The following is a 22,572-nucleotide window of genomic DNA, read 5'->3' on the forward strand; positions in this document are numbered from 1 at the left end:
CATGTATAGAATTTAACTTTTGACTTTCTCAAAGTCCAGGCCACCTTACCATTTTCAAATTGTTTCAGAAGTGTTTCCTATAAGGATGCAGTTAACCATACATAATTAAATTAAGGTGTGGGAAACACTGGGTACCCATAGCTGGAACAATATCAGCACCTCATTTAGATTAGCCACTGTGAGTGGGAGCTGATTATGCTTAGCTGTTTACTCTTACACTGAGATTGAAACGCAATTGTAGCCCCAGTGTTGCTTTGAAAGAACAGTGGCCGTATCGAAGGAAAATAAAGCCTCTATTCAGCAAAACCTTTCCTCAATTAGAAGAGAGACACCCTAGCAGTAAGGATTTTCTTTTCAGTAAAGAAAAAAATAAGAGAATGTGCACTTGAGGATAAAGAGGAAAATAAATTTGATTTCAATGAAAATCATCACAACATATTGACAAGGAATCAAACAATGCAAATTGGAAATATGACATTGCATTTCAAAAGAACATTTCTTTGCAGATGTTACAGCTGAAAGTACATACGGTCTAACTTACCTTTCCTCCGGGTGGCAGGTCAACAGATGAGGGATAGAGAGAAGGAAACAGGAAATAACTGGTAGTAAAAAGGAGAGGAATCTCCATGGGAGACCTATTCTTAGGGTCAACTGTTACTCAACTCAATGATTTGATTTACTTTAAAAAATAGTCCTTAAAATCATCCTTTTATGTGTCCCGTATATCCTCTTTGGTCTTTCATAACGGTCAATATTCTGATACAGAGAGCAGATTTTACTCTAGACAATTTGAATAAAAGGAATTATTACAGCAGTTCAGATGGCTTACAGACGTACTAACGTGAATAAAAATCTGTTGGATGAGATGCTAGAATCTACTCTCAAGTCTATACTGCTGAGCCAGGCTGCCAAAGGAGCAGCTACACCTGCCGTGATCAGGAAGCAGCTCATCAAATCAGGAGGCAGCCCCTTATCACAGGTAAAAAAGCCTCAGTGGGAGCTGCTCAATTATCTACAGATACTGGTTCTTGAACAGCATCCTTGTGCTCCAATCAGGAAACCTCACATGCAAAATCGGAAGCTGCCACTATAGCTTCAGGGTCCCCCATCACGCCACCTCTTCTTCTATCAAGGAGTCATTTTCTGCCAAATCAAGCAAGCCTCAGCACCGGTTTGTCTCCAGAGCCATGCCACATCTGCTCTAATCCACACTGATAACACACTATCCTATTCCTCTCAGTTCAAATTTCAAGTCCCATGTGATTACACCTTATATGGAACCTGAATCACACCTGGATCTCCAACCGAAAATGAATCGGGAAATTTTGTTGCGGCTTTCGCCTCTCCAGGGGAAAGTGAGATCACGCGAGAGGACGATTGGACCAAATACTCTGAACCAGACTTCCATAACTGCGTAGACTTTGCTCCTACTTCTCCAAGTTCATCTTTGAAATTTTCAAACTTTTTTTTCATTATACAGAAAAGTATATATATGGTCCATCTCTGAGCATAGTCCCAAAGTCTAGAACATTCTTACTGTAAATAAGTGCTTAATAAATAATTCACTTTAAAAAAAAATGCAGAGGTGCTTTAAACAGACCAGCAAGGCCTGATATTTCTGTACTGCTTATACTTTGTGTTAAGTGTTCTCACTTCCATCTGTTAACTCCTTTGATGTCCTCAAACAGCCTGTAGAGTAGGCAGAACAGTATTAATAACCTACATTAAAAGGGGAGGAGCTTAAAATTTGGAAAACTTTAGCAATAGTCTTACCTTAAGTTCTTCTAAAAAGTAAGTGGTTCTCTAACCTGAGGATCGGACATCCCATGTGATTCTACCACTGATTAGTTGTCTGACTTTGGGGCAGTTATTTTTTGGATCAGACTCAATTTCCTTTCCTTGTCTGTATGGTGATACCCAACTGTGATGATTAAAAGAGAATTGCCTAAAATGTATAGTGCATGTTTAATAAACGGAGGTATCATGTCCTCTAGCTATGTCCTAAGTACTGTGTGAGGTTGTATTGTCACTAATAATGTTGGCAAGAATCCCTTAAGTTCATCGGAAGAAAGACGTCATGTTTTTCAAATGGCAGTATTATTTGTGATGAAATTTTCACACGTACCTTCCATTAGGACAATTGTTTTTATTGTGGAAACTGGTGAAGGTGAGAGGAGAGGGTTACTGGTGGCCCAGATGATGAAGTTACACTTTTGCATAAGAAAACCTGAAATCAGTTGCAAAGTTAAAGCAAATCCATAAAAAAGAAAAATGAAGTTTGTTTTAGTGGCAGTGGACTTCCTGCGTTTTCCATAGTGCAGTTCCAAAACTGAGCTCTATCCTCAAATAAGCGCAGGGGACAACGGGACTTGCTAACTTTCCATTCACAGTGTTATACTGGTCACAGTGACCAGCTTAAGCAACACAAGCAAATGATATCCTGGATGCCTCCTTTTCCCACGTCCCAAACCTGGGATAAAAGTTGTTCATTTGGACACATCCTGGTTCCCCCACTTGCCAGATATGTGATCTTGGCTGAGCTTACAAGTATTTCTGAGCACATATCCTCATTTGTAAAAATACGGGCTAGAACTTTAAACTCTGAGGCTTGTTTTGAGAATTAAATGCAGCAAGGCATGCAAAAGAGCCCAGCATAATACCTGGTGCACAATAATTTCTCCAAAAATGTTTCCTTAAAGTTGAGCAGCTGCCTGTCCTTAAATTTTATAGCAATTACCAGGTCTTTGATTATTATAGATCTTGTTTACTTTTTAATATAAATACAAAAATTATATTTATAGTCACTTTATTTCTATCAGATATTAATAAAATATATTTTTAAAAGAAAATTACTCATATAACACATTACAACAAACAATAGGATATTATAATAATCTATATATTATATTGTTAATAATCTATTGATGTATCTAATATACACTATTTATATAGTACACAAAATATATTGATATATTTTAATATCAAAATAATGGGGATTAAAACTTACTTAAAGTTTTAAATGCTGAAAAATAAAGTAAAATCAATGTTGTTTCAGTACAAAATTTAATGAAAATACATGGAAAATTATGCAAAGAAGACTAATGAGCTAAGCCAACTCTTTGGCTTTTAGTAAATGTCATAGAAAGCAAGCAATTTATTCCCAGATGCTAATAAGATCTCTGGTACCTAATTTTTGGAATAATGAATTTCTAAAATAAGGAAAAGACAAATATCTAAGACATAAACTATGAAAATGATCAGTGCAATTACTAAGCTGAATAACTAATCATAGATGATCAAAGAGCAAAGTTTATTTAATTGGTAAAAAACATTCAACAGCAGTAGCTGTAGTTCAGGATAAATAAAATGGTTTGGATCCCTGTGTAATCTAGAGCAAGTGACAAACCCTGGCTTAGTTTTTTTGTTTGTTTGTTTGTTTTTGTTTTTGTTTTTTTTTGGTAGAGTACATTTTGTTTTTATGGCTAAGATATAGAGATACCAATTGTACAAAGATTTATTGAGCTTGAAATAATGTGTGAATAAGGTTTGTAAACTGTAAAATAGAATACAAAAATAATTATCTTTCCCTTTTCATGTCTATGAATAGTTATCTCACTAGAATTTGACCTATTTTTTCACTCATGGTAGATACTCACCAAACATACATGAAACAAGAAAACCAAATGGAGTCCAAATTCATCTGAAGTAGTGTTATCTCAAGATCAACCTTGCAGCTCCAAATCTATATCCCCTAGCAACTCTACTTGAACTAAAAAGAATGAAAAATTTTTCAAAGTCCAGTTTCCTTCCATTTCCTTTCCTGAAGCCCCTCCTGACCAAACCCACAAAAAATACTATCTTTCTACTTTAAAATATATTGACACTTGCTGCTTATATAATTTTTAAAAATAACTGCTTATTTACCATTTTATGTCTAAGTCTAGCATTTATCTAAGTAGATTATAAATTCCTGGTGGTTAGTCAAGTGTTTGCATCCTCCATAGGGCTTCCCTTGCCCACATTTAATAAATAAAATAACGTTTATTACATTAAATATCTGGGACTCATCCCCCTCCCAATATGAATCAACAGAGACATGGTGCCAGAAACCAATAACCTTTGTCTTTCTGTAATGGAGGACCAATCCTCTTGTCACAAAGCTCACTATTTGCTAGCTCTCTCCACTAGTTCTTCTTAACAGTAGAAATTTTCTTCAATTCATATTCCCTGTAGGAACTAGCACCATTCCTGGCTTGTCCAGTTTCAGTAAATATTTGAGGAATGATGATGTGGCATGACAGAAAGTACTAACATTCAGTTCTTCACCCTGGTCCACCAGATAAAATCCTTTTATGCCTCTTTCCATTTTACTCTCTTCTAACGAGGAAAGATTGTTCTGACTGAGAAGGAGATTAAGTTGATCTACATTAATAAAAGGCCTAAGAGAATGGTATTATAGGAGTTGCAAGATTAAGGAAAGTGGCTAAAATTGTGTTGAGTGTTGCTTTGGATTGGTTAGTTGGGGCCCCGTCTAAAGTCCATATATGGATAAAAGTAAAGAATGAAATTCCTTTAATTGCTTTCACCTGTTGAACTATGCTGGTTGAACTTGACGTGGCTTATGTACTGAGCCACATGGGTCTCCGAGTGCTTTAGGACTGTAATTAAAGGGATAAGTGAAACTGTGGGTCAATTAAAGTCTGAGAGAGTCTTGGGGCAGGTTGTTTAATAAGCAGGAATTTTGGCAATGGTTTGTTGTGGGCTGTAATGAGCCCGGAGAGCTGGAAGCTGTAGTATCAGTCCTTTACTTTTTCACTCTTCCTCAGTTTCCCAAACCTCTCACAGTCCAATCCTGGGTCTGTTGGCTAAATCTGAGAATCCAGATTCAGTGTCACATCTCACAAAGTGGAAAGAGGACTCATTCTAAGAAAATGAACATAAATACACACAACAGAAGAAGATTGTGCACTAGATATTTGTCCCTGTGTAGTAAGTAGTAATCAAGAAATAGATCCTAAGGTCCAACCGAGTAGAACCACAAATGTTCTAGCTCTGTAATGCAGTAATCTGAGACCAAATAATTATGCTTGAAAGAAAATAACTAGCATGAAAAAAGTTTTAATATATATTTAACTTAAATTTTACATTGTTTCTATCAAATGATCCATTTAATGTAGGTATATTTTATATATATATATATACACACACACATATACATATATACAATTCCAAAATTTCTACATTTATATATAATAAAATTTCCAAAATTTCTACAGTGAGCATATTACTTTTGTGTCCATGGGGGGGGGAATAAATTCTTAAAGGGGAGAGGAACACATTGCATTCTTCTTTCTTTTTTTTTTTTTTATTGAAGTATAGTTGAGTTACAGTGTTGTGTTAATTTCTAGTGTACAGCAGAGTGATTCATTTATATATATATGTATACACATTCCTTTTCGTATTTTTTCATTATAGGCAATTAAAAGGTATTAAATATAGTTCCCTGTGCTACACAGTAGGACCCTGTTGTTTGCATACTTATTTCTTTAGTAGAAGGAGAAAACTTCATACAATTATGAAGAGAAACACAAGTAAGAATTGCATACTTATTTCTAAAGATCTACTGTGGAGAACGCAGTATTGTAGAAAAGTGCATGTTACTTGAAATTAAATCCATAGACTCTGTTAACATCCGATTTACCCCCAGAAAAGAAAGAAAAAAAAAAAATCCTTGCCTAGGGCCAGGAGAAGGAGGAGAGAGAAATGAAAAGGGGGGAGGAGGAGGCTCAAGACCGCTCATGTGTCCTGGTAAGTGGAATCTGCCTGAGCATGCCGTGCTTAAGCTGCCAAACATCTTCTCTCAAAGAAATATTGAGGAGCTGCTGGTATGGCTGATGAAATCAACCTGACCAGTTCTTTTTGTCTGCCTGCCTCCTCCACCTCCAGTGCATTGTGCAAGAGAAAGCTTAAACCATCTTCCTGTCAGGTGGAACGAGCGGATAAGCACCAGGTGGCCATGCTCTTGGTCCTGGGGCTCAGGGTGCAGCTGCTGGGTAGAGAGCCAGGTCCTGGCCCAGGGCACACACTGTCCCTGCGCTGAGGGCTGGCTAGGCACAGCGTGCTCACATCCTGTTCAAAAGCCAGAGTTTTAGGTTTGAGGAGCCAGATTCTTGTGCTGTGGGGTTGAATGACTATTAGGAATGCAGGGAGCAAATTAATTATTTTGCAGGAGGAATTCTACCTGGCAAGTTTAAGTTAGAGACTCTTGAGTGACTGACCGTAACGGAGTATGGGAAAGAGATATGGAATATCAGAAGGTTACATCAATTCAGTTGATCATTGATTGGGTATTTAATACAGCAACGTGCCTTCCAGGTGTTATGAGATAAACAGGGACTCTGTCATCTAAGACCTTCCAGTTCCTTCCAGACACACGTACAAATAGCTCACATGATTTGCCAATGGTGAAGGAAGACCCTGGGTGAACTTTGGAGATGCAATCAGTCATCCATTTCTCTAAGATCAACACTACTTAAATGTGGATACTCTGGCCTTCTGCATTCTTGTGTAGTTAAGTCAGTAAAAGGATAGTTAAAAGAGCAATCGCAACTATAGGATGCCCTGGATACCAGGGTAAGTGGTCTCATTCCTGCTTTGTGATTTGGGGTGAGCTGCTCCTTTGCACCGAATTTCTTTTTTTCTTAAGCTCCACCCAGTTCTAACATTTTTTTTAGCTTTTTTTTTTTTTTTGTAAGGGGGAAGTAATTAGGTTTTCTATTTTATTTTATTTTATTTTTGTTTGAACAGAGGTACTGGGGATTGAGCCCAGGACCTCATGCATGCTTAGCATCTACCACTGAGCTATACCGTCCCCCGACCTAACATTTTCTTATTGCCATAAAAACAGCAAATCTGTGAAAGTCAGTGAAGTGTAGCCATGTTATAACTGTATCCTCCCAGCTAATATCACAGAATTAATCATAGGTAAAAGACCGTGATGGTCTTTGATTTCCTTCTTCTCTTTCTTGTTCCTTATCTTTTTGATTCCTCACTGTAACCCCATTCAAATCAAAGCTGTATTGAGCTCTTTTTCATGTCACATTCCCCAGTGATGCCCACTGGCATGCAACCTGGAATAATAAAAACAATTCTGCAAGTGTGCTCCCTCATATAAACCAGGAACTCCGAAGCTGATGTGACAGAGCTGTCTGCCCATTTGTCTTCTGTCTGGTTTCTTCCTGCTTAACTACATGCTTACTCATGTCAGTCTGCTTCTGGTCCAGCCCAATTCACTCTCATTCACCACGGAGCACACTGGTGAGTGAAGTACGGACCTGGCCTTCTGATTACTGAGAGTCTAACTGAAAAGTAATGACAAATATGTACACAAATGACCAGATAATTAGGCAGAATAAGGTTAGTGCCCTCTCTCTCAAGGAAAAAGGCAAAATGAATGTGGAGTTCAAAAGATGGACACATATTGGGCTTGAGAAAGTTGTAATGGGAAAGGGGCCATTCAGGGTATACCTTGGAGAATAGAATTGTGTTTTAGTAAGACTGGTGTGGAGGAATAGGGCAGGACATACTGAACAACTTAACAGTGTCACAAAGGTCTATGCATGGGGAAGGCAGGCATGGAGAATGGTGCACGGTTGCCTTAAGTGAAATAGCTGATTGTGCTAGATCATGGAAGACCTCCGACACCAGTGTTTAAAAAAAAAATGGCCTATGTGGTAGGCAATAGAGAGCTTCTGAGTGTTTCTGGTTAGAAATATGGAAAGATTAGGAAAAAAATGCATGGTGAAATAGCTTAGAAGAATACTTTAAGAATTAGATATTTGTCTAAGTAAACAATGATGATGCCTAAGTATTATAGGAGTAGATACTGCAAGGGGAAAATCTGCTGGACTCAACCAGTGATTAGCAATAGAAGTCCAAGGAAAGAAATCAGAATTGAAGTATAAGTTTTGAGCTGAGTTAATAAGGCAAATGCTGGAAGAGCCAGGGAGGTCAGGAAGAGGCGCTGTTAAAATGGAAGGGAATAAAGGCAGAGTGGGTCACCTTGAGATTCAAAGACTCAATGCAGATGTTGATTAATTACTTAGGAAAGTGGGTTGGGAGTTGAAATCCCAGTTCAGGTTAAAATACCTGAGTTGGTCACCGTCATTGTTAGGTGGTGATTGAAGCCATAAGAGTGCACTAGAGGTTGGCAGTGAAAATGAGGTAAGAAGAAAAGAGGAGAAATGGCTTTTCTGCCTGAAGGTTCCCTTGGGCTCTGGTGGGTGGGTCTGGCCAGCACACATAGAAGCACAGATTTGTGGGTTTCTTGGAAACATTCACACAGTGACTAGTCCATGCCAAAGCCTCAACAGTTGGTTTGGATCAGAGTGTGACCACAGGCATCTGATCTCGGTCAGAGTAGCTCTAGAGGTCAACTCTGTTTCAGAGGGGGCATGGAGGGGAATATGTCCCAGCTCACCTTGCCTCTCTTCCACATCATCAAGCCCTGGTTATAAAATTACAAGGTTGAAAGCACAGTTTCATTCATATATATATGAATAAAGCGTCTATAAATGCTTTGTAGATTATAAATTATTATACCATTATTATTATTGTTGCAGATAGTAGAAAGAAGAACTATAATTAAAATGATAGATCGCTCGAAAGAAACCTACTCTTGGCAATAAACCTGCTGGGCCCTCGTGTGTCCTTAAAAAGATCAGACCCAGAGAGAGGACAGTTTGCCTGAGGTCTGGCAGAGCCCGGGGCAGACCTCAAGCCTTTGGGCTTTTACTCAGAGCCTCTTCTCTTTTTGCAGCCAAGTTAATTCCTCTCCCAACCCTTACTTTTTGGCAAATTTAACACAATTGTAATATTTAGTAGAGAAGTGGGTCATTTCTTCCTTTCCATTTTCAATTCTAAGTTTGAGAACATTTTGGAAAATTTCCCTGCAAGTTGGAAAACGGGGAAGAGTTGAAGGAATAGCAGAAGGCTGAATTTCATTCAGCTGACTTTGAGGATTGAGGATTTAATCCAATAATGCTTTTCCTAGGTGCTGTGGGGGCAAGGGGAGTCACAGGGGCTCCACACCAGGACCTCATGGTCCCTGCTGCGGAGGCAGAAGTGCAAAGAGCTAAGGCAAAGCTGAATGAGATTAGAGTTGCCACAGAAAAATAAACAAACTTAATATTTTTGGTTTAGTTCACTTCCTGAATGGCTAGAAAACTGGAGGTTTTGATGTTGGGCACCTCCTACGACTTGCTAGGAGAGAGAAAATGTCCCATATAGGTAGGCCATTTTTCCACAGTCCCAGACATTCTAGGATCATTTATTTTACAAAGTGGAACAAACCTCTCTCCTCAATGGTCTTGAGAAACTCTCAAACTCCAGGGGCCTTCACCGTAGACTCCGGGAGATGCAGTGGAGCATCCCAGGACAAGAAGCTACAGGGGTTTTGGATCACTGCCAAGCTGCAAGATGAACCCGATAGGGTTCCTAAATGACAGCAGGGCCTCGGCCTCAGGCCTGGCTTCATGCTATTCCAGTCGTGTGACCTGTCTCCTGCACTGATCTGAGATAACACTTATCACAGTCTGCTTGGAATCAAGTTACTGGCGGGGGTGCCTGCTTCCGCCGCTAGACGGGAGAGCAGTGACAGAGCCACCCTCCACTGTGTCCCCTAGAGCACTTGGCCCAGGCCCTGGCACTCGGTAATGCCCAGTAAGTGTGCAGGGTTGGCTGGAATTTTGGCTGGCCTCTTCATTTTTCATTGGTAAAACCTCTGGCTCGTCTTGCCCGGTTTGAGAAGGATAAAGCACACCTTGTGTTGAAAGCTTTGGATGATTTCAGAGAGCAGGGTGGTAAGGAAATGCAGATCTGCAGTTGACTCCCTGTGGCGCTGTGGTCCAGTCCTTCCTTTGGCCACACCTGTGTTTCTGTAGGTGGTTAGAGGGGTTAATGGATGCTGTTCTTTTAGTTCTTGCTTTTGGTGATTCTATCATTTTGTTAGGTAAATTCAACTGTAAAATCCCTTTTGGTTCAATTTCTCTTTCTCTTTCTTAAAGAATAGTTGATTCACAGTATTGTGTTTTTTTCTGGTTACAACAAAGTGACTCAGTCATACAAACATGTATATACACATTCTTTTTCATATTCTTTTCCATTATGGTTTATTACACGATATTGATTATGGTTCCCTGTGCTATCCAGTAGGACCTTATTTATCTATTTTATATCTAATTCAATTTCTCTTTCTTTATCTCTACTGATCCTTGATATGACAAGATGTAAATTAGTCAGACATTGTTCTAAACGTAGAAAGATTTTTTTTAAAAAAGGAGTGGAGTAAAAAGGAAAGGACACTGCATTATTATTGAACAAGAATAACCATTCGTTTACACTTTCTTATTTCCAACCTCTTTATCAAAAGTCCTTTATGAGCATGGAGGTATTTATTCCTTGCTACAACCCTGAGGTGAGCTTTGTTCATTTTGATTGGCAGATAAAGAAGCAGCTTGGGGATGGTAAGAAAACCTCCACTGTGACAGAGGCAGTCAGTGGTAGAATCAGGATCCCGGTTCAGACTGACCTCCTATTATACCTCTCTGCTCCTTGCATACACTTTGAACAATTCATTTAAGATCTCTGGGTCTCAGTTTGGGTGTAAAATGGAATTAATAATACTTCATAGCATTCACAGAAAATTAAGATTCTGTATGTAAAACAGCAACAACTTTAGAAGCCTGAAAGAGCTAAACAAATCTAAGTGATTATCACATTATTAAATAGTCAGTGTAATAGCCCAGGTTACCAAATCCTGCTTTCAAAGGAGGGTGAAATTCAAAAGCTGTGGATCTCTCAGTAACTGAAACCTCTCTGTCCTGGTTTTACCACGTGCCTTGACATTTTACATCCTTAGATCAAGTTATTACATTGAATCTCTCATGAGTTCAAAGTTCCTTGCCTACACAATTAGAGAACTTAGAAGAAAATTAAGAAAATCTAAAGATCATCCTTTGATTATTCTTCAGTTATTCAGTTAGCAAAATTTTTCAAACTGATAATCCTTACTAGGAGACAGTGAAACTAGTGCTCCCATATATAGGGTGCAGCAATAGGAAGTCTTTTGTGATTCAACCTGTCAATATCATCCATCAGATGACAGTGTTCTTATATATACATTTTGCACCTACTAATTATTTCTTTAGTTATGTATTGTAAAAAGGGGTGATAGCCTTGAAAATATATGAATATGCTTATCTCTTGCCTTTTCATAGAACTGACATTAACCCAATCAGCCTGAAGCACTTTTTTACTGTTTACGGTGATGTTGAGGGGGAAGTTCAGAGGGTAATTAGTGTTGGTGTAACAGGACTGCAGAGAGAGAAGAAGTTAATGTTCAGTTTCTGACAACCAAAATAGGAATCAAATGTCCACAGAAAAGTAATGAGATATAAAGTTAGTTAAGAGAGAAAAAGTTTTCCTGAATTCCCTCATCTTCTAGTTTAAAGCCTGAAAGACTTATTCTTACTTTTTAAGGAAGATACTGGTTATATGATGAAAAGAAGAAGGGGATAGCCCATTCCTGCCAGTTTTAGTGATTATAAGAGAGAGAAGAGAAACCGAGATCAGGTACCATGTTTCTCTTCCCCATCCTCTAACCATATTGACGTGTGCAGAGATGTAGGAGTTACCTTAGAAATACCCAACTGAATAGGGGGAAGGCCAGAGACAACTGGGATCATGGCCTGCTTTCATATTCAGAGCATGATGAACCTTAAAGCTCTATAGAACTCGTGCCACCTCCAAGATTGTGCAAGCAGTGAGAATGAGACAGCCCAGCAAGTTTGGCGTGCAGAAGGCCACACATGTCCGTTACTACACTGCCTACGATGGCAGAAAGGTCCACCTAGGCTCCATGGCTAATAATAAGGAAATGTTTAAATATATTGAGGTACCCTCTTTTGACAGAGAGTTTTGTGATAAAGCTGACATTGAATATAAAAAATACTAGAGCATGGAAATCTGAGCTTTTTTCTTTTTGCACTGCTGGCCATCCACTGATTTTTGAAATTTTTGAATATCAAAGATCTATTTTGCAGATAAACCCGTGCTCTGCAATGGCATTGAGCTTTTTGTAAATGAGGCCTATACATTTTATTTGCACTTCTCTCAAAATCAGGTGGAAGTTTTTGATCTAAATATTCAGTGAATGAAGCAATAAAAAACTTCAGCTTTGAAAATTTAGATAAATATAATTATTGAAAATAAAGTTTACAAACAGGAAGATGTTGAAATTTTTCCCTATAAAAGCAAAAGAGAAACAAAATAAATTGAATGATGGAAGTTCATACTGTAAAAAATTTAATTTTGAAATTATTTAATTTTTTTAGAATATGTAAGCTTGTAGAAAAATAATTTTAATGAAGTTTCTGTTCGTATTAGAGAAATTTATATTCTGTTTTAGAATGAAATAAAATAGAGAAGGACTTTTATTTTACAGAATCAAAGTTTGGTGAAACTTTCAAATGAATAAAAAAAGACAATTTATTGAATGAGTTTTGACTCAAAAATATTTATTGAAGAAATGTATTCTAAATAGAGGTAAATACATATTTTCAAAGATATTTGGGCTGAAATATTTATATATTTTTATATAAAATATATTAGAATAGAAAATACCTTGCATTTTACAAACTTTGCAGTATTTATCAAATATTTCAACTGCTATAAAGAGTATTTTCTCAATTAAAAATATGTCTATAGAGAAGATTCAGTTGAAAAATGACAGTAATTTCAAATTTATTAATTGTAAAATGCAACTTTAAAGAACTATTTCAGTCAAATGTCAGAAAAAATAGTATCATATGGGAAAAAATCCATTCTTCAAAAAACACCAGTGTCATTGTATTAGAAACAGATGTAGCTAAGAAAATTAGTGAAGTTTTTGAACATATACAATGATCACTCAGGTTGTTGAGTTCAGATAATTAAAATGAAAACTTTTCTTTCCAGCTTTAATGTACATGGATGCATGTTACATTTTTTAGTGAAAAAAAATTCACTTTTATCTTTGAATGTAGGTTTTTGAATAGTACTATTTTCAGGTATCATACAGCATCATATAACTATCATATAACATTTTATGGATCAATAAGTGAAGATTTCAAAAATATTTATAATTAATTTTAACTCCCTTTTTTTTCTCAAAATTGCCCTGGATTGAACATATTTTATGATTGTCTTTGCTATAGTAGAGATTTCTCCACATTGCTGCTTTATACCCAGAACAAAGACTAGCGAGAAAACACAGTTCTGTTTTTAAAAACATAGGGAAAAGACTGTGAAGAATTTTGTTTAAGTATTAAAATAATTGTGCTAGGGGGTGGAGATAATGAATTCCTTTTTCTTTTCTAATTTCCATTTTAAAAATTGAGACCAGATTATTTGTACATGGAGCAGATGTGCAAGGGACAAAAAGAGAAGAACAGAAAAGTGTTTGGAACTTCCCGGAGAAGGAGGCCACTTGAGTCAGTATGGCTTCCTCTGCCAACAGGACTCTGAGGGCAGCAAAGGTGAGGACGCAGGCGCACCATGCCAGCTTCCTCCACATCTCGAGAACACACGCCTCTCCTGCATCTGTCACGCCATCAGCTAGTCAAGACGTTCTTCTTCCCTTGCCCTCCAGACCCAGTCAAGGTAGTACTGACAAATAAGGTCAGCTTCGGGGGCCGGGGTGAGTGAAGCATTTTATATTTATATCCACAGACACACACTCCTGTGTATGTTCCAGTGACTTCAGGGGACTTTCCACAGCCATGGGTGTCCTGTGTCTGGTGTGAGGTAACTTCCTGGCCCACTTACTTCTCTAGATGCAAAGCACCTGGCGAAGGGGTTCCAGGGCTCATGAATTGAGGTGTTAAGAGTATCTCTCTCAATAACACATCTCCCTGTTCTAAACTATCTGTTCACTATTCACTATGCTGGTAACTTACGTGTAGCACTTTCTGGTGGGGTGTTTTGTTTTCCTCTGTCTGTGATCACTAGCTGTAAGATTAAGAGAGGCATGGAAAATGTGACTTCATGACTTTCTGGGTGATTAATTTAACAAGGGGGAATAAATAAAAAAAGAAGAGTGCTTGGCACGAAATCAGTACTAGATAAGTATTGGTATTACTTTGACACTTTATGGAGGAACAAAGTGTCTAGTGGGGGAGTTTCAGTGGAGACAAGACAATGATGAGAAATGGTATGAAATAACAAGATTTAACAATTTAGAACATGTTGAGCACGTATTATGTGGAAGTCACCGGCTGAGACTCCAGGAACAAAATGGTGAAGAATATTCCTGCCTTTAAAGAATTGACAACCCGATGATGAAATTTAACTGAGTTGAATGAATGTAATATCTCTCATTTCGTGCAAAATTCTAGCTACACTAGCATGTATGTTCTGGTATGTGCGTTCAAAGGAGCTAAAAAAAAAAAGTTGACCAAAATTCGAGCAGTTGGGGGAATGGTGGATGTCCTCTCTTATTCGTATTTGTTTATATTTAGAGAGCAGTATCTGCCTCCTGGACTCTTTTCGACCTGACGTCATCTAGCACAAAGGAATGGTTTAAATGAAAGGAAAGTGCAGTATGCTTGTTGGGGAAGACACTGTTAGATTACCCATCTAGTGTCCCGTCTCTTTTTTTATTAACAGAATTTGCTTCTCTTGGGGTTTGAGTTAACAGTATGCTCAGGAAGGGTGGCTCCAACCTTCAGTAATCCCAGAGGGTGGACCTTATTTAAGGCTAACACTTTTGTTAATGTCTTTCCCTTTTGCCACTGATTGGTTTGGAGTGGCATGCAAATCTGTTCTGGCTAATAGTAAGCAAGGAAAAATGTGTTGGAAATTTCAAATGAAGGAGTTTGAGAATTAAGATTAACATGAAGGGATAGATGGGATTTCAAAATTGTAGAATAGATAAACAAGATTATACTGTATAGCACAGGGAAATATATACAAGATCTTATGGTAGCTCACAGAAAAAAAAATGTGACAATGAATATATGTATGTTCATGTATAACTGAAAAATTGTGCTGTACACTGGAATTTGACACAACATTGTAAAATGATTATAAATCAATAAAAATGTTAAAAAAAAAAAGATTAACATGAAAAATCCACTTGACCAACGTGGAGAAAATAACTGGCTATGTAGCCTTCTGGTTAGCACTTTTTCCTTCAAGGTCTCGGTTTCCCCATTATATTTATCATTCTTGCCCTTTCTAATTAACAGGGTTATTGTTAATATTATAGAAAATAATGGATGTTGACATGATTCCCTCATTGTAAATGCCTATAATATGTAAATCATTACTATAAAGTATAAACTACTTTGAAATCTTTGCATTAAAATTATTATCCAAATAAAGCAGTGATACCATGAAAATGCATGCTAATACACCAACCCTAGGAAAATGCGCTTTTCATTTAAAGAAACTTAAGGTAGATATAATTGTATGTAAAACACTTCCCAAGCATTTATTTATGTGTATGTATTTTATTTTCATTGCCTTAATTAATTTTTCTCAAAATTGATTGATTGGTTGATACATAGGTTTCCAATTATTCCTTCTTCCTTCTTCTGTTTTTTTTTTGTTTTTTTTAATGGAGGTACTAGGGATTGAAACCAGGACCTCGTGATGCTAAGCAGTTGCTCTTCCACTGAGCTATACCCTCTCCCCTCCAATTATTTATTCTTAAGGGCAATAAACATATTTTGCATATTTCCTCGCATAGATGTGAGAATATCTCCCTAGAGAAGTGGAGATTCACTTCTGTGTTGTAGCTTATCCATGACTCTAAATTTCGTTAAATGCTGCTAATTGTTCTCCAGAGTGGTTGTGCCAATTTGCAGACCCACTTACGCAGCGTTAAGAACCCCTTTGCCTTCTCTGCTTCACTCTTTGGCATTATCAAACTTGTTGATTGTGCCAGTATGATGGTAGGGGATTTGAAAGTGACTGTTGTTTAATTTGCAGTTCTTTTTTTAGAAATTAGAATAGCTAGAAATAGGTATGATGGTAATCAAAAGAATTCATGATAACAGTGATTACATAATTGAGGTTTATTTTTCCCACATAAGAAGTTGCTAGCATTGCTTCTGCAGATCATTAATGTAATCAAGAAAATCAGGCTCAGCCATCTTTCCGTTGCATTATCCTAAGTATGTTGTCTTTTCTTCTTCATGCTTATCATCCTATGGTTGCAGAATGAGTGCCACTACATCACTTCAATGTTCAATAGAAGAAGGGAGAGGCAGAGGGATGGCTTGTACACTCTGCTCTTGAATCTGTTGCCTTTATGGGCAAAGAAAAGGTCACTAATCCTCACTTCAGCAGACTTTCTTAACGTAGTTTTTGCTCAGAACTGTGTTAATTAGCCAGCACTAACACATTGTTCTTGCAGCTTTAAAAAAGCTAGAAAAAAGATAAGAGTATGTCCCCCACTTGTTTTCTTATCCCACACTGTCTTAGCTTTTCAAGAAGCTCTATTCTTTGTGACTTTTAGGATCAACTAGTCACATTTAATTTTAAAAAATTCTATAGGATTTTTATTAGAATTGCAACGTTTTTTCCTTTGAGAGAAATTTAAAACTTTATAATGTTATAAACAGCAAACTGTGGATCCTACATTTTAGATTCAATCTAATAATCTCTGCCTTTTACTTGAAGTGTTTCGTTCCTTTACTTTAATATAATTACTGGTGTAGTTGTTTAAGTCTACTGTCTTGGTCATCTGTTCTTCATTTCCTCTTAATACTTTTATGCTTTCTTTTGGCTGAATAAATTATGTGCTATAAATACATTGTTATTATTTTGGTACTGTAAGAAATGATGAAGATAAATTTGATGGGAGAAAAGGAAATTAAACCAGCTGGAAGCCCATATCTTCAGGAAAGAATGAAAAATATCAGAAAGGTAAATACCAGGAAAAATATGAAAGATCTTCATTATGTTTTATTACATAAGCATTGAAATATTTATCTTTAAATTTGTTCAGAGGACTGTTAACTGCGTAAGACAAAAATGATAATATTTTGTAGTATTCACAGCTTTTATATGAATAAATCAAAAAAAGCACAAAGGGTACTTACCCTCATTTATGGAAGAATCCTCTAACTCCTACCGCTCTACCAGACATGAAAATAGGGGTGGCTTTCTTATTCTAGAAGATATTTTAGTTTTAATATTTGTACACCTTCAAACTTCTGGCAGGATTCAAAAACTGATTTTGTAGCTTACATGGCTTGTTCTATTTGTTAGCAAGTTTTGAATTTCTATATCCATCCTAACCAGAAGCAGAAGTATATCATTCACTTTTACTAATTATGAAATTCCTATAATCCATAATTTATTTTGAAGTGTGTTTTTTAGTTTACTAATATACAAGGGCTTTGATATTTCTGATATTGATTTATAATTTTGCTACATCATTCATTCTATTAACTATTTGACTTTTAGAAGTGTTCTCTGTGGTTGGCGTTACTGAGAAATGGTATGTGGACCTGAAGCCGCTGCCTATCATTTTTTCCATAAGGATATAATCTACCTAAGAATGAAGCCAGTATAGAATTGAGAAATAGAAAAAGAGCAAGGCCTAAATATATTAGCCCATAAATCAAGTTGCTTCTAATGTTTTATTTGGACTTTCCAACTACATAAGTCTATTATTTCCCTTCTTGTCTCAAGCCAGTTTGGGGTGAATTTTTTGTTATTGTTGTGTATAATCTGACTAAGAGAAGAAACATAATCAATTCATTTTTTAGATATATTGAGTTTGTGTCATGATGGAACATAACACAGCTCAGTATGAAGATGTTAATATAGAATAAAATATCCAGAAAGAGTTTAGGGTCATAATGCCCTGGGGCTTGTCAGCTATGATCATGTGTAGTGAGCTAGTGCTATAATAAAAGTCTTGTCATCTGAAGTCCTGAGCCTCCTGTGATGGTTAATATTATGTGTCAACTTTCCTGGGTCACAAGGTGCCCAGTTATTTGGCTAAAAAGTATGTCGGTATTTCTAGATGACATTAGCATTTCAATCTGTGGGCTAAGTAAAGTGGATTGTCCTGTCCAGTGTCAGTGGGCATCATCTAATTCATTAAGAGCCTGAATAAAACAAAAGGTGGAAAAAGGGAGAATATGTCTTCTGGGCATGTGTCTTCTCTTAACCCCAGACTAGGACTCACTTACACCATTGTCTCTCCTGCTTCTCAGGCTTTCAGACTTGAACTGAACTATATAGACATAGATATAGATATAGATATAGATATAGATATAGATATAGATATAGATATAGATATAGATATAGATAGGCACACCTCCTTTTACTGATCTTTGCTTTATTGGTTTCGCAGATATTATATTTTTAACAAATTGAAAATTTTTAGCAATGCTATGTCAGGCAAGTCTATGGAAGCCATTTTTTTTCCAACAGTATTTGCTTACTTTGTGTCTCTGTGTCACATTTTGGTAATTCTTAACAATATTTTCTTTCGCTATTTTATGGCGTTGGAAATTATATACTATACTGTTGCTTTCATTACTCAAGACCTTTTGTTTCAAGCAAAACCTTTCTTAAAATGTCTCTCTTGGCCACTTTTTTGGTTCCTGAACCAGTTTCTGGGGTGTGTGTGTGTGTGTGTGTGTGTGTGTGTGTGTGTTGGGGTGGGGATATTCCCACACAACCCCAAGCAATTCTCAGCCACCAGCAGGTGACATCATTGGTGGTTGAACACAATCTTCAGCCCATCTCCCCTCCTCCTCGGAGGTCAGGGGTGGGACTGGAAGTTTCAGCTTTCTAATCAGCGGTTTGACTGTCTTGGCAACCAGCCCCCATGCTTGGACGCTTTCTAAAATTCACCTCATTAGCATAAAAAAGACAACTTGATTGCTCTCAGGGTTTTAGGAGCTCTGTACCAGAAACTGGGGTGAAGATCAAATCTATATTTCTCATTATAAATCACAATCTCACACCTACCATTCACATTCTGAGGGCAGTGCTACATCGCTTGCAGCTTGGTATCACCAAAGAGAAGACACACTGGATCTGGCGACTATTCTCGTCGTTTTCCTGGCCATTGCCAATATTTAGCAAACAGAATTGGCTTTGCCATGGTTGCCAGGAAATCGGTGCCTGTACCCATCTGTCTAAGGCTGTAGTGTCTATAGCTGAGCGTGCATATGCCAAAAGATGCCTCGGTGCTTGCAACCTGCAGCATTTCTGGGAACAGGCACATCAGGTAAGATTATTTATAATTATACCCTACATTTTTTCAAGAGAAAATAAAAGCTCTCTGCCAGAACACTTTTTCTTTTTTTTTTTAAATAAGAATTGAACCAGAATGAACCCTTGAGCAAGTCATTTCAGGATAGTTTAAATAGCCCAACCTGCCTCTGCAGGGGGTTTTCTGTGCACCACCTCCTTTCCATTCTCTGGACTGCTGCACTTTGCTCAGGTCCTCAGTTCCTCTTTTTTACACATTTAGCAGCCAATCTTTCTATAATTGCTTAAGGTTTGCATAAAAATTATATCAATTAGTCTTTTCAATAACCCTCTAGTGTAGGTGATACTTCCCCCATTTTGCCAATGGTAAAGCTTAAGATAAGAAAGATTATCTCTCCTAGTTTATACCGTTCTTTGGTTTCAGAGCTCAGACTTCCCACCATAGCACTTGATATGCTTATGGGTACACGTTATTTTGACTCTGACACCACGGTTGGAATTTGGCTGAATTAGTCTTTATAGATAAACTACTCTAACAACTCCTAAATCTCAAGGAGTAACAGAATGGAAGCTTATTTCTCCTTATATAAAAAGTCAGGGCTGGTGGTCTTGTATATAGTCATTCAGGAACCTCGGCTTCTTCCATCTTGTGCCCCTACCAGTCTGTATGTTCTCAAAGTCCTCTCCTTTCAGCTGAAATAAGGAAAAAAGAGGGAGCATGGAATTATCTGTTGGAAGTTTATAGCCCAGCCTGGAAGTGATAAACATCACTTCTGCCCACTTTCCATTGGTCAGACTCATTCATTGGCCACACTAACGGCAAGGAAGGCTGAAAAATATGGTTTAGCTCTGTGGCCAGGAAGGGGATGTTTCTGTGGTCACTTTGATTTATCTCCTTTGATGCAGAGATATGTGGCTTAAAAATACTACACATTAAAAAAAATTGACCAATATATTAGCTAGTCGACTCCATATTTCAGATTTATTCCTTTCTGATCATTATCCTTAGGTTACATATCAGAGACAGAATGAAGTTTTGGGCAAAAGTATGTACTGGGCTGGAATAAAGTAAGAAGTCATGCATATTATTTGGTGATCAAAACTAGGATTTTTAGATCTTGGTGAACTCTGCTTCCCAAGATTGGTCAAAATAGCTACATCAACATGTCCCATTAAACAATTCATGTTGCAAGAGATAACTCCTACCTTCTCTTCTTATTTTTTTCTTTTCTTATTCTTTTAATATGTATTTATTGAACATGGTTATACACCACACATTGAACCTAGGAATCAGTGATAAGCAAAACCTTCATGGTTTCTGCCCCTGTGGAACTCATAGTCCCTATCTTCGGTATATGCAGTTCCTTTTTGACACCTTTTCAGGACTAATCATCCTAAAGAATTATTTGCATGATTCTTTCTCACTAAAATAAATAACACTTGAAGATGCAGTGTGCATAGTGGTTAAGAATAGACAGACTTGGATTTGGCTTCCAACTTCATCATTTGCTAACAGAATAAACTTGCAAAAATTATTTTTATCTCAATTTTCTCAGCCTTAAAATAAGGATAATAATATCTAATTGATGGAGGTATTGTGATCAGTGAATAAGAACAATAATTTTAAAATTATTAACAATAAATAAGTTAAGTTCTTTTTATGTCATTTAAGACTATTCCACCTAACTCCAAAAATTTTAATAGATTCATTTTCCAACACCCTGAGCTTTAAACATACTACATTATTTGCTCTTTCTGAAACATATTTTCTGAATTTATTTGTGGCTGTTTCATTTACTCTCTTTCTTTACTTCATATAATTTTCAATTTTTTTTAAGGCCCATTTTAGGCACTATCCACTTCATAGAGTTTTTCCAAGTATACTGGCTAGAATTAATTTATATGCCTCTTGTGTTTCAATAGCACCCATTCTTCACTGTTACCAAAACTCTTATCACATTATCATATCATTAATTGTATTATACTTACTATTTTTATATTTAACTATTTTTAAAAATAAAAATTACTTTCATCCCAATCATATAATTTTAGACAGACAATAGTTTAGGCGTTCTTTCTAGATAACTCAGTTGCTTCCTGAAAGTCTAAAGAACACGTTAAGCTCTTCAGACTTCCAGTCTGCCATTCTCACCCTGACTTCTCTTCAAAGTGACATGGATGTATGAATGAGAAAAAGTAGCTAAGTAGTCTCATGGCGATAAGAGTAATAACTCAATGTGGCATCTTCTATATTCTTGCTGATATTGTGTGTGAAGTCAGATGGTTTGTGCTGCTCCTTGGACTGTGATGATTGGAGTATGACTTGTCATGCTTTTTTTCTTTTTTTTTCAATGAGGAAACATGCTGGTGTCTGAGGGGAGAATCCTTCCTTGCCTCTTCCTGCTTCTGGTGGGGGCCATTCATCCTGGGGCTCTTTGGTTTGTGTCTGCATTGGTCCAATCTCTGCCTCTGTCATCACATGGTGTTCTCTCGGTATGAGGATACCACTCACAGTAAGTTAAGACCCACCCCAATGATTTCATCTTAACATGATTAAATTTGCAAAGACCCTTTTTCCAAATAAGGTTATATTTATGGGTCCTGGAGGTTAGGAACTCAATATATCCTTTTAGAGAGGACAAAATTCAACCCATAATGGTAATCATTATGAAATATACCCAGGACCTTCATAGCAAAAGCCTATGATTCAGGAGAAGGGATTTTCCCAGGGCCTTAGTACAACCGAGGGAAGGGAGTTCCTCCCATTGCAGGGCCTTCCAGCCTTCTGCCTCACTTAAGAGAAAAAGTGATAAAACATGCTCAACAGGCGTTATGGCTTCAAGAGAACAGGTTGGAAATGTTGTTATCAGGAAAGGCAGTAGGGGACAGACGGGAAACAAACAAACAAACAAACTATACTACTGGAGAAACATTTGTGAAGGTTGCAGTCCCAAGACACACGCCTACAGAAAGACTAAGATTTTAATCAGAGGAGTAAGAAACAGTCTCCCTCCCATACACCTTATCACCACAACAATAGTCCTCTGGTATGATAACAGTGGATTACAGCTTAAAAACTGCAAGACACAGACTCTCTCTTAAGAGGAACACTTAAGGAGGCCCAGAGTCAAGAGAGGAGACAAAACAAGGACACGAAAGGAATCTGAATCTCCTGGCACTTACAGTTACTGCAAACATGAAACACAGCCCAACTCCTAACCAGATTAACACAAATCCTCCCACTAAAGGCCTGTTTATCTCAATGTCTATTACTCAATAAATGTATCCAGCTTT

This window comes from Camelus dromedarius, chromosome 2 (genome assembly GCF_036321535.1).
Source record: "Camelus dromedarius isolate mCamDro1 chromosome 2, mCamDro1.pat, whole genome shotgun sequence".
NCBI lineage: Eukaryota > Metazoa > Chordata > Mammalia > Artiodactyla > Camelidae > Camelus > Camelus dromedarius.